We start from the raw sequence: 13621 nt of genomic DNA, 5'->3' as shown, positions 1-13621 counted from the left end.
TTCTTTACATCATCTTTTTCCTAATTTCTTGGATTTCATACTTGTTTTTTTTACTCTTGATTACTGTTAAATGTATTTAAGCAGGTATGTTTGTCTTTGATCATAGATTTAGCCAAATCCTATTTTTCTAACCAAAGAGTATCTCATCCCATATAATAAAAACTATTCTATAAGTTTAGAATATTAAGTACTTGTCTAAAATATCAGGCTTCTACTTCCTTAACTACTAGCCTAGTACTTAGGTACCAGGTACCAGAGTAAGCCTTAGAAATTGGCATGGTATGGGCTGGGAAGGTGGCTCAGTGGTAGAAAGCTTGTCTTGCATGCATGAAGCCCTGGGTTCGATTCCTCAGCACCACATAAGCAAAAAGAAATTGGCATGGTAATAAGTCCCATCCCCTCAGCACCTCTGGCTTTTCAGTGTTACAATTACAGTTTTTATTTACATCATGGTATTCTTTGTCAGTTGGTACAAATGCCAATGTTATTTTGAAACCACACTGCAATGGCTGTAATTTGGGGTTTCAAATCCATATTTACTTAACTACAGTTTCTATTGATATATTTTTCATGAGTTGTGTTGTTTTGCTTGAGTGCTTTCCGGCATGAGTACATCTGTAAGATTTTTTTTGTTTTGTTTTTTGTTTTTGTCCAGGAAGGTTATTTGACTGTTTTTATCTACCAAGCCCTTATATAAATCACCATTTCTCTCCATTGCCTCCTATGGATGACAAAATTATCTAAGTATAGTTTTCCATGATCACGATATTCTTCCTCCATCCTCTCTAGACATTACATCAATGTTGTCAGGAAGTGTGATGCAATCTGATTTCATATCTTTGTGGATGAGTCTCCCTACCCCTCCCACACATACCCTATACTAGATACTTGCAGGAGATTTCATCTACGAAATTGACAAAGAAAAATAGCAAATATCTAGTATGTATATGTTTTGTCTCAGATATGACTACTATTCTCATTTGAAGGCTATGGCCTTTCCTCAAACCAAAAAGATTTTCTTCTACTATATCTTTAATTATTTCTTCTTGTTCTGAGATCTTTTGTCTTTTGTTTTTTTAGAAATATCAACAATTCTTGAATACATTTATTTTTCTCTCTGGCCATTTTTATCTCAATCCTCATTCTCTACATCATAGGAACATTTCAAGCTCATCCTCCACAACTTCCACCAGTGTAGCACAATTAAGTTCTGCTTCTAATTCTTGCAATTCTTACATTCAGCAATATAACTTACTTCCTATCACCTTAACTCCACCAGGTCCCTGTGAATTCTAGTCTGTTTTATCACATATCCTATTTCTTAGATAGGGACCAGATTTTTCAAAACCTCCTTGAAGTATAAAACAGATAATACACCAGGTATCAGTGGCTCACGCCTGTATTCCTAGCTACCCAGGAGGCTGAGATCTAAGGATCATGGTTCGAAGCCAGCCCAGGCATCAAAATCCATGAGACTCTTATCTCCAATAAGCTACACAGATAAAGCTAGAAGTGACACTGAAGTGGTAGAGCACTAGCCTTGAGCACAAAGAGGCTCAGGGACATTGCCCAGGCTCTGAGTTCAAGCCCCTGACCAGGAAAAATAAATGTTGCAATTACTACAATTTACTTTTACTCTCTCTAGCAAATCTTTTTAGGGATGACCTTCTCTCTATTTATATGCCTTGTCTGTTTCTCTTATATGGTTCCACGTGTCCATTATGCCTTCTCTGTCTGGGCATCACATATCGCATGAGTAACCGCTCCTTGAGCCTTTCATGCTTTATCTAAACACAACTGGGTCTTCACCTTGCATATTCATCAAGAAGTCTAACGATGAAATTTCATATCATCAGCCAGGCACACACAGCCTGGGGGCTGGGGAGCCATCTGTGCTGCGGCGTTTCTTCTCTTGGTGGTTTCTTCTTGGAATTGGTGAACCGCTGCTCCAGATGCACAGGGTATTCCCCCCACCCAGCCCCCTCTCCTCCCCTACCCCCAACACCTTCTGCCTGTAGTCTGCAGATCCGCAATGGGAAACTGGGCTTGGAAAGGCTTTGCTTATTCTTGGGTCTGAAGGGGCCACTCCACATCTTCTCTTGTGTGGCCCAGCCTCTCCTCCAGCGCTGTCCTGTCCATCAGAGATAGTCCAGCCAGTGCCACCCCCACCCTGCCATCACGCCGCCCTCTCCGGAGCCGCTTTCTCAGGAAGGGGAGCTGTGAGTCAGCCTTCAATCTGGCTCCTTTGGCAGGGAACCTCACCACAGTTCCTCAAAGTTGCTGGTATATCAATGGTGCTCTTTCCTCTTTTCCAGTGCTGAGGCAGATTCCCCCTATTTTTACTCTCTCTTGGTCCTTTCTGTCACTTTCAGAAGGAGGTAGCTTAGGTGGGAGTTGGACATCTGTGCTCAGCATTACCATCTTCCTCCAAAAAGTTTCATAGTTGACATTTTTTTCTTACTTTGTACTTTGGCCTACCGATAACATGAGAATTCCCAAGCACATCCTGTTCTGGAGCCCTCTTTTTTTTTTTTTTTTTTTAATTTTGGTATTGAACTCAGAGCCTTGGCTGTCCCTGAGCTTTTTCCACTTAAGGCTAGCGCTCTACCACATATGCCATAGTTCTACTTCCAGCTTTTTGGTGGTTAATTGGAAATAAGAGTCTCAGAGATTTTTACTGATTGCTCTGGCTTCAACTGTGATCCTTAGATCTTAGTCTCTTGAATAGCTAGGATTGTAAGTTGAGCCACTTGACACCTGGCTCTGTGGCCCTCTTTTTAAATTGCTCCTCTGTCCTTATTATGTGTGAATTGAGCTTTTCCACAGTACGTTTCCTCTCTCTCTCTCTCAAATTTCAATTGAGTATCTTCTTCATCAGATGGGTAATTCTCCTGCCAGGGGTGATGCAGTGGGTGCTACCTCTTGCCAGGGACTCATCCTTTGACATCCTGAGCCACATCCTGGCCTTCAGCAATATTGATGGAGTTTCCCCACATCCTTTCCACCCCACCAAGGTTATGACCTTCAAGGAGCAACAGCAGAACCTGCTGGTCCCCTGCCTCCTGGTCCCCATCCATCCCTGACGGAAGCCATGTGTTTCACTAGGAGAATCATTTCAGATTCCTTCTGGTGCTCCCAGGTCCTCCTGAATGAGTCAGTAGCTGGGGGCAGCAGGCAGGGTATATGGGAGGATGTATAGGGTGGTGTGTGTGTTTGTGTGTGTGTGTGTGTGTGTGTGTGTGTGTGTGTGTGTGTGTGTGTGTACCCATCTCTGCTCAGCTGCCTGCACCAGGAAGAGGGCACACCATGCCATTTTCCATATCCAGTCTGTGAGCAGCCCCCTGCCTGCCCTCCGCGGGGAGTCACCGAGCTCTATACTTATGCTTCTTCCCATGCCCCCCACTTGTGGACCCCTGTGGGCTCTCCAAGGTGGGGGAATAGCACTCCCCTGCAGACACACCAAAGTCAGTCTTCTTGCAAGATGCCTGGCCTTTCAGGCTTAGCATCCTTGGCAATGCCATCCTATCTGTCCCTGCCTCCCTGTCTTCTTTTCTCCAGTTCTCCTTGATGATGCTGTCTCCCATGATGACCACTGCCAATTATTAATTGGCAGCTAGGGCAGACACTTAGCTCATATTAGCTTAGTTTAACTTTTCCAGCCACCATACACTCAGCTGTGGTTTTGCCCTTTCTACAGAGGAGGTAGGGGCTAGTGAGTTCCCTCCATCCCTCAGTAACAGCCAGTTAGAGTTTGTAGTTACTGTGGCTTCTCACCCACAGCCTCCCTAGATGGGCTAACTGAAGAATAGGCTGTTCATCCTGAGCATAGACCACAGACCTGTGAACTGTGGCCCAGAGGCCCAATCCAGCCCCTAGACATGTTTTATAAATAAAGTTTTATTGGCACATAACCACCACCCTTCATTTGCACATTATTTGTGGCTATTCTTGACATGTAACCATAGAGACAAGTTATTGGGACAGAACCTGAAAGGCCAGCAAAGCCTACCACATTTTCCCTCTAGACTTTCTCAGAAAGTTTACTGAGCCTTGGCTCACAGACTATACAAAGAAATCACCCTAGGTAGCTGTCTTGACCTCTCTGAATCTCACCTAACTGTCCCATAATCTAGTCATAATTATGGCCAAGAGATGTGAGCTGATGTGTGTGGGTAAATGGGGATCCCAAATCAGAACCCCCCTAACTTTACAGCTCCTTCCTCTTTGTCTTCATACCTGATTTGTTTGGTTTGTGTTATCATTCATGGGGCTTGGGCACTGTCCTTGAGCTCTTTTGCTCAACACTACTGCTCTACTGATAGGCCACAGTGTTACTTCCTCTACTTTGTGTCTCTGGATTTTTTTTTCAGAATATTCTCGCATCTCTGCATAAGAAACTTTCTTCTTCTCTAATGCCTATAGCACCACAAAGTAGATGCCCCTCAAGCCTGTCCCTGAGTGCTGCTGGGCATCAAGTGACCCTCACCTTAGGAGGGTAGATGGGAGTCTTATGAGCTCATTCATTCATTCAGCCAGGTCATGGTGTTAGTCTGCCAGGGCCTTCGACAGAGTCAGTACACCATCTTCTTGTTGCAGGCCAGGGGCAGGTTAACCAGCCATGATGATAGCTCTAAGGTTGGAGCTTGCAGCTTTCTGTCCCTTTGGAAAATTCCGCTCAGGCTCTGCAGAGTAGATACTGTTCCCAGAGTCTCTGGGTACTGCTCCTAGGAAAATCCACTGTGTTAAAACTGCTTAGCTCAGCACACTCAAGCCCTGCTCCTGGGCTGGCGGCCTGCTCAGCACTATGCTGAGGTGTCCATCCAGGACACGGTGGGTCCCAGCCCAGGACACTCACTCAGCATGTCCACAGGATGGGGCAGCTCCTGGGCTCCAGGCCAGGGGAAGGGTAAATTGCCTTTCCTGACCTTGGAGCTGCTGCAAGGGCTCAGCTCCTTTCTGTCCAGGAGTAGTGAAGACACTGGGTCTCAGAAGATGAGACCTTGTATAGTGGATTCTCAGGGCTGTGGATGACCCAACACACACACACACACACACACACACACACACACACACACACACACACACACACACGCACACGCACACGCACACGCACACACGCACACACACTACCAAGGAAATGGCCTGGGGGAAGGAGCAGGGCATGCTAGTGTTCAGAAGGCCCCCCACACACACACACCCAACAGTACCAAGGAAATGGCCTGGGAGGAAGGAGAAGGGCATGCTAGTGTTCAGAGGGCCCAGGGCAGCACTCTGGAGAATCCAGGGGGACTTCTTGGAGGAAAGGCTGTTTGCCATGGAGCTGAAAGTGTGAGTAGGATTGGACAGGAGAACAGAAGTTAGGAACATGGGCGATTACTGTAAGTGGGGTTGATGATGAAGTGTTGGGCAAAGCATCTGGATATAGACTTGTTTATTGTTTGATTGTTTCTACCTGGAAAGTATCTATAGGTTATATCAGTTAGGCCTAGCAAGAAAGAGATAGCATGTGCAAGGTTAAAGCAAAGTTGTTTACTTTAAGGAAAATATTTGGAACAGGCCAGGGGAAGCAGCCAGGGCTAACATACCCCTAGGGATCAGCAGTGGTGGAAGTCAAGACCACTCCTGTGCCCTGGAGGGCAAGCAGAGCAAGGATAAGGTATGGAACAGAGTCAGGTAGAAGCTAGGTAAAAATTCGGAACCCTTAACTCCTATAGGAGCCTCCCATCAGTCCTTAGCCCTGCTGGACTCCCATTAACCCTCTGACTCCTGATGGGGCCTCCCATTGGCTCTCTTGACTCCTGCTGGGGCCTCCCATTGGTCTGTGGACCCCTGCTGGGGCTCCCATTGGCTCCCTGACTCCTGCTGGGGCCTCCCACTGGCCGAGCCCAAGTGGAAGTCAGAAGAAGAAACTGTTCAAAGATGTCACCCATAAAAGTGGAATTCAGAGGCAGCACAGGGACAGGCAGGCTGGAATGGGTGGGTGAGGTAAGGGCAAGTGGAAAATAACCAGCAAGAGATATTTACCCTCCTTGAATTAGTGTACTTGGCATAGGTTGCTCTCCTTTCTTCGGACTTCCAATGAGGTTTACTTTTTATTATCTTAGTAAATTAGAGTCTTTGAGCCAAAAGGAGTGACCTGACACGTGTCACTGCAAGGGTCCAGCCATCGCTCCCCGCTTGTCGGCAGAGGTGCTCTCATCTCAGGACTAAGGCAAAGGCTGAGTTTGGGGCAGGGCTAGCACACAGGTAGAGGACAGGGTGAGCCTGCTGTAGGTGGGCTCCCCAAGAAGGAGCCTCTAGAACTCACATGGAGGAAGAGTGAGTTCCCACTTCCCCCAGAAAGTGGCTGTGAGAATAGGCAGAAGTTAATGCCACCATGGACTTGAAAGAGAGCCTGTGGTGAGCTGAGGCGGGGTGGGGGGCTAGCAGAGACTCTTCACAGCTACCCCAACACAAGGCAAGCAAGCTAGGCCAATTGTTGGGTGAGGGCTCCCTAGAGAAGGGACATGACCTTGAGTGGAGGATGTGATTGGCACCCCTGGTGTCAAGGTCAGTGCCAGGGCTCACAGCTGAGCCCTCTGTAGAGCCTCCTGTGAGAGACGACCCTCTCCCCAGGCCTTGTCTCCTGACACAGCAGCTAGCTGTTTTCCAGGAGAATAGAGCAAAGCCCTATTTCCTTAGGACAAACCAGCAGCACCAGCAAATAGAGGAAAAGTGGGTTCTTTTCAGGAAGTCTCAGTTGGGAGGAGGGTCTGGATCTATCCAGAAGGCCCAGGTTTCTTCTGGAATCAATGAACAGCCAGGTCTCAGGAGAGCTCCAGTGTTCATTTTCTGTGGTTGCCCTAACAAATCACCACAAACTTGATACATAAAGCGACAGAAATCTCTTCTCTGTCAGTCCTGGAGGCCAGAGGTCCCAAATCATCAGGCCAGTGGGGCCATGTTGTTTCTGCAGGCAGGAGATGAAAATCTTGTCTTGCTTCTTCCGGCCCCTGGCAGTTCTATCTTCCAATGCCTTCTCCCTGCAGTGTCCCCCCCAAATCTCTCTTGGCTTTTCTCTCGTAGGCTAACTTAATATGGATTATTCTACAAGTCTCTCATCTCTGGATCCTTAAGCTAATTGTATATACAAAGAGGTTATTCCTTGTAAGGTCGGGGTCACAGGCTCAGAGGACTTGGGTGTATCTCTTAGGGGTCCCCATCCATCCATGCACATCCATCCATGAACGTGATGGTGACACACAGTCAGGTGCCGCTGGACACAGTGTCTCTACCCCCACCCCCCTGCATAGCCCCCAGCCCACGTTCCCAACCTAGGGCAGGGCTCACAGGCATTCTCTTACTCACTGCCCTGAAAGTGAACTTGTCTCCACTTAGGTTCCACTCCAGTTCTATGTCCATAGGAACTAACTTGTTTGTAGATAACTGAAAAATGGAGTGGCTTCATTTTCCAGAGGAACACCTTCCTCAGTAAATGTTCATTTGGGTTGGGGAGAAAGAAATACAGTCCAAGGAGAAGATTGGTGCATGGAAATCCTAGGAGCTGCCCAGGGCTGCTGGAACACCTCTACATGGGGGCAGAGAGCAGGACCAGGGGGTGGTAGACCGTGCACCAGCCTAGGACCATGGACATTAAGAGGGACAGAGGATTGTCCTCCAGCTTCTGCTGCTCACCTCTGCTGCTAAGGAGCTCCTTATCTACCATGGTCAAAGTTTTCTTCTTTGCCCTCCTCTCCTCCCCTTCCTTTCCATTTCCTCTTCCTCTTTTTTCTTCTCCTGTGCCTTACACCTCCTTTTTCCTCTCTCCTTTTCCTCTTCTTTTTTCCTCTCCTTGTCTTTTCTTTCTTCTCTACATTTCCTCTTCCTTCTCCTTTACGTTTTCCCCATCCTCCTCTTTCTTCTCTTCTTCCTCTTCTCCTCCTACTCTTCCTCTTTCTGTCATCTTTTCTTTTTTCTTCCTCATTTTCTCCTCCTTTCCTTTTTCTCTTCTTCTTTCTCCTCTTCCTCCCTTATTCTCTTTCTCCTCTCCTCAGCTTCTTCTCTCTTCACTCCTCTTTCCTTCTTCCTCTTTTTCTCTTCTCCTCAGCTCCCTCCTCCTTTTCCGCCTCCTGATCTTCCTCCTCCTCCCCTTCTTTCTCCCCTCCTCACTCCTCCTCCTCCTTCCCTTCTTTCTCCCCTCCTCACTCCTCCTCCTCCTTCCCTTCTTCCTCCTCCTCCTCCTCCTCCTCCTCCTCTTCCTTCTTGGCCCCACCCAGAGTCCAGTGTCCTTTCTTGCCTATGCTTGCTCTTCCATGTTTGAAGTCAGCCATCATTTTCCTGCCTTGGTCTTCTCTTCTCCAGGCTTAATTTTTTAATTAGCTTAAATTAATGGCAGTTCCTGGGGATCTGGAGCCCCAGTAAAAAGTGACCTGAATAATTCAAAGGTTTGAGTGTTTCAAATGCCTGTTTCTCCTAATTAGCATCTTAACTACGTCGTCCTAACGTGGGCTTCTAAGGAACCCCATTTTTAACATGTTCCCTATTTTAATGGATGTTACTTGAATGAACTGTTTAATCAAGTGAAGACACATTTCATGAATGAATAGAAGTGGATCTATAATTATCTGCTTTAGTTAGGTAAGAGGAGTGACATTTGAGCACAATCTCGGGCTATATATAGCGGGTGCGTTTGAATGACAAAGTAGGTTACCTGGGCTTCCAGAGGAAAGCTGGGGATCCGCTGTGCTCAAGCTCATTTCCAACCTCGTTAGAATTTTCAGGGAGTTGTAAAGTGCATGTGGCACAATCCTGCTTCCCCCCAGCTGTGCCTGCCTCCCTGCCTCTGGGCAGGACTCTTCCCTTGTGTTTTAGGGGATGGGTCCTGGGAACTGATGGCCACAGAAGTCAAGTGTCTTGGGGTCCCACATACGCCTCACAGCCTCCTGTCACTGGCTGTGAATTTTGCTTGCTGGTTGGAACCTGCCCTGCTTGGGACATTTGCTGGGGAGGGAACCCAGGGCCTTTGCACATGTCCGGCAAGCAGTGAGCTATACACTTTGAGCATGGTAATTTGTCACTGTAATATTGGGGTTCTTCCTTCTGCATCTCTTACACCTTCTCTCATGTCCTTCTCTCCTTCTCTGCCTCCACCCTCCCTCTGACACAGTCACCATGCTAGGGGACCAGGAGAGCAAGGGCTGGGATTGCAGACAAGAGGTAGCTGTGGAGAGTGGTACGTGAAGGCTGGGGAGAGGTCCCTGGCTCCCAGGAGAGGTAGTATCCTGGATCTGGAGAAGCTGGGGATTCCCGACTGAGGGGTTTCCAGGCAGGTTGGGCTCCCTGCCAGGCGTGTGAACACCCTGGTGCTTTTGCCCCTACAATCAGAGCTCAGAAATGTGAGCTACTCATCAGAATCCCTGGGAAATCCAAATTCACTGCTACTTGTGCCCTGTCCCAGAGGCCATGGTCAAGGAGGCCCCCAGGGGGTCCCCTGGGAGAAGAAGAGGCACCTGTTGCTTTCAGCTGTGAAATTCTGGAGTAATGTGCAAACAGCAGCGGGACAGCCATGCACGTTATGAGCTGTCCCAAATGCATCTCCAGTTTGATCCACCATTCCTGCTACCTCTGTGGCGCTGTCCTCATCCGGCCTCCAGGATCCTTCTCACTGGAATGATTGTTCTGTGTCCCTCCCGCTGGTCTCCTTGTTCCCCCATGCCCCTGACCCCCATCAGTCCTACAGCAGCCCATTCCAAAATATGACTCTCGTCAAGTTACCCCTTGGGTGACACCTCATAATGGCTTTCCGTGGTACTGAGGGTCAAGACCAGAATCTCTCATACAAATTCTAAGGCCTGCACGGTCTTCCCCTAACCACGACTCCTTTCTCATGTCATCCCAACTTTCCCCTCCCACCCACCGCTGCCCTTGAGACTCTCCTTCAACCTTAGCTGTGGCATTTTCCTGGCTTTTCTACCAGCTTCCTCTACCACAGAACCTTTGCACATGTTGTTCTTCAGGCTAGAATCCTTTCTCCTGCTATGCCTCCTATCCTGGGTCTGACTCTGTTACAGCCTTTGCCAGAGAATGCCCTTGAGTTTGAGAGCCTCTTGATGGATACTTAACACATTCATGAACCGTCAGATTAATGTCTCTTAGTCTCACTTGTCAGAAGTCCAGGACGATGAAAATATAGTTTTATACAACATGAGAGACCCAGAACCTCACTCAGTAACTGAGCAGAAGAGATATCAATATTGTGAGTGAGTAAAGGAGGGAAGGAAGGAGAGAGGGAAGGAGGGAAGGAAGTAGGGAAGTAGGGAGGGAGGAAAGGAAAGGAGGGAAGGAAGGAAAGAGTCTGGCAGGAATGAGCAGCTGTCACTCCAGAGAAGCCAGATCACTAGATGACATTCGAGAGTGGTATTGGTGCCCAGAAGGCAGGAAGTGATGAGACATGAGGTGGATGCTTAGCTGAGAAACTCAGTTCTGAAAGGTCCTTCTTGCTGGAGGACACAGGTGTTCAGGGCTGAGGTGGGGCATCTGTTAGAACAGGAAGGGATTCCACTGGCCTTGTCCTGAGAAGCAGACAGTGGCAGAGGACAGGGGCTTGCAGGGCATGCAGACATAGGATCCCACGGCAGAGTCCACCCTACACCACAGTGGGGTGGACGCATATGCAGTTATCCAATAAACCCAAGACATTTACCATCCAGGGCCCTGGTTTTTGGGTTGAAAGGGATTGTTGTGGGCTTTTATTCTGGAGTGGGCACTCCTTCCCTTCCACCTCCATTCCTTTCTCTCCATTCTTCCCCTCTCCCCATGTCTCTAGGCTGGGGATGAAGACCTACCCTATATCTGGCCCCAGTGTATGGATGGAGGGCGTGCACCCTGTCAGCTGCAGCCACAGGGTCCCTGTGACAGCCGCATTAGAGTGGCAGGTCCCTGGAGCCGTCCTCACCAGCAGCCCGCTGCCCATGACCAGGGAGGGAGGAGTTGTACCAGCACTGGTCTCTGTACTCCGATGCCGATCTGACCTGGCGGGTTTCTCTCTGTGCTGCAGGAGCAAAGCTGGTCCTGCTGCTCCTGGCTGTCCTTAGAGCCACTGGGCTCTCACCTTCTTGCAAAAGGATGGACTTCCCTAGACATTTGTGCCTGAATATTCACAGCTCTGCCTTTGGATCTTTGATTCCCAGGCTGCTCAGAAGTCTGAAGCAACCTGGTCTCCCCTTCTGTGACTTTTATACTTTCTGGCCTCCTCATCCCCAGCCTCTCCGTGCTTTTTATCTGGGCCTGGGCTATGATCCTCCTATTTATGCTTCCCCCATAGCTAGGATGGCAAGTGCATGCCACCATTCCCAGCTTCTACTAAGATGGTATCTTAAGAACGTCTCTGCTCTGGTAGCCTTAAACTATGATCCTCATGTTCTTAGCCTCCCATGTAGGTAGGATTATTGGCATGACCCACCAGTGCTCAGTTTGTTTGTCTGAGCCCTAACCACCTATAAAAGATATTATGCAGTATTCATAATACAGCTTTTGCGCCCACAACGTACACATACAACATAGCTAACCCAAGCTACACAGCCTCGATCCCTGCCTTATGCTTAGAAACCATCATTCTAGCAGTGTGCCTAACTTCACAATTTACAAAGCTGTCCCACTTCCCCTGTGGCGGTCCTGAGCCATGAATCAGCTGCATCCTCCCATTCTTCAGATGGAAAGACCATGGCTCAAGAGAAGCTGAGTTGTTTCTCCATAAATGTGAGCACATGACTCAGGTAGAGAGCCAGCGCAGTGCAGCTGGGGCTCCTGCGCACATGCCCCTTGTTGCCCTCCAGTTTAGGCACCTATGCGCATGCTCCATGTTGAATCCCTGCTGTGATTTGCCCCCCTCACCCCAGGGCACACAAACAAATGGCCAGACTCCACTGCAGCCAACAGAGATGGAGGCAGCAGAAATAAGCTTGAGTGGCGAAAGCAACACTTTGCAGTACACCAGCTCTCAAGCTTGCATCCAAACTGCTAAGGCTCCGCAGATGGACAGGGCTCACCCTGACTGCAGCCCTTCCTTTCTTCTACCAAAACATTTATTACAAAGTATTGCAAGCATTCAGAAAAGCTCAGAATCAAGTAAACACCCAAGGACCTGCAAGCCAGCGTTAACAAATGTTCCCATTTCCTCTATTTACTTCCTTTTCCTTCTTTCTTTCTTTCTTCCTTTCTTTTTTATAAAGAAATAAAATATGAGCTTGGTGCAGTTGGTGGCCTATACCTATAATCCTAGCTACTCAAGAGGCTGAGTTCTGAGGATCATGGTTCAAAACCAACTGGCACAGAAAGTCCTGGAGACTCCTATCTCCAATTAACCACCAAAAAGCCAGAAGTGGAGCTGTGGCTCAAGTGGTAGAGTGCTACCCTTGAGTACCAAAGCTCAGGGACAGCTCCTGAGTTCCATCTCCAGAACTAGCACTCACACAAAATGAAAGAAATTAAATACAGCAGCTCTGTCCCTGTCTCCTTTCTTCCCCTTCCATGATGGGTGGCTTTCCAATGACATTTAAGACCAGATTATTCAATACACTTTGATAGAAGCATTGGAAGGATCTGCTGATTGTTGACATGAGAATTGCTTTTGTTTTAATTGTGGTAAAATATACATAATGTAAACTTTCCCACCTACTATTTGTAAGTATGCAGCTCAGCTAAGTGTGTTCACCTCTTTAACTGTCACCCATCCATCTCCAAAAACTTTTGCTGTTTTTTGTTTATATGTTTTTGGTTTTGTTTTGTTTTGTGCCAATATTGGGCTTGGACTCTGGGCCATGGTGCTGTCTCTTAACTTTTTCACTCAAGTCTGGTGTTCTGCCACTTGAGCCACAGTGTCACTTCTGGTTTTCTAGTAGTTAATTGGAGATAAGAGTCTTATGGACAATTTCTGCTTAGTCTGGCTTTGAACCACGATCCTCAGATTTCAACCTCCTAAGTATCTAGGATTACAGGCATGAGCCACCAGTGCTCAGCTATCCCCAGAGCTCTTCATCATTGCAAACGGAAGCTCCATCTATCCATCCAATGCAGTTCCCCACCTTGTGTCCCCTCCCCTTGTGATCATCATTCCATTTTCTGTCTCTGTGGACCTGATTGCTTCTGGAGCTTCAGATAACCAGCATACATGTCTTTCCTACATTGACCCATGTTGTGGCATGGAACAGAAGTTCATTCCTTTTCAAGGCTGAGTAATATGCCACTGGGTGTCTACCACAGTTTGTTTACTTGTCAGCAGGCATCTGAGTGGCTTCTACCTTTTGGCTGTTGTGAGTGATACCGCTGTGAACATGGGTGTTCAATATCGTTCAGGTCTCCACTTTCTTTTCTTCTGACATGTAATCACAGGCGTGGAATTGCTGTATTAGATAATAGTCTAGTTTTATGTTTTGAGGAGCTACCATTTTGGTTTCCTGAGCTTGAACTCTTATACACTCTCAGGAGAGTTCACAGGGATGCCTTCCAATTTCTCCCCATCCTTATGAACACTTGATTTTTCTGTTTTTTGACAATTGCCATCCCAATGTGGGTGGACAGGAGAGCATTTAAGGACCACTTTCCCTTAAACAGGAAGAAGAGATTGAGAGAGGGGGAGGTTACA

At 47.7% G+C, this 13621-nt stretch overlaps 1 protein-coding gene across 1 annotated transcript in view; it reads left to right on the top strand.

Moving 5' to 3' along the window:
• Gabbr2 (gamma-aminobutyric acid type B receptor subunit 2) overlaps positions 1-13621 on the top strand; it is a 336688-nt gene that overhangs the window by 173329 nt on the left and 149738 nt on the right. The window lies entirely within an intron of this gene.

The sequence above is a fragment of the Dipodomys merriami genome, unplaced genomic scaffold (assembly GCF_024711535.1).
Source record: "Dipodomys merriami isolate MVZ:Mamm:240054 unplaced genomic scaffold, mDipMer1.0.p SCAF_11, whole genome shotgun sequence".
Classification (NCBI taxonomy): Eukaryota; Metazoa; Chordata; class Mammalia; order Rodentia; family Heteromyidae; genus Dipodomys; species Dipodomys merriami.
This window is presented reverse-complemented; position numbering and strand designations above follow the sequence as displayed.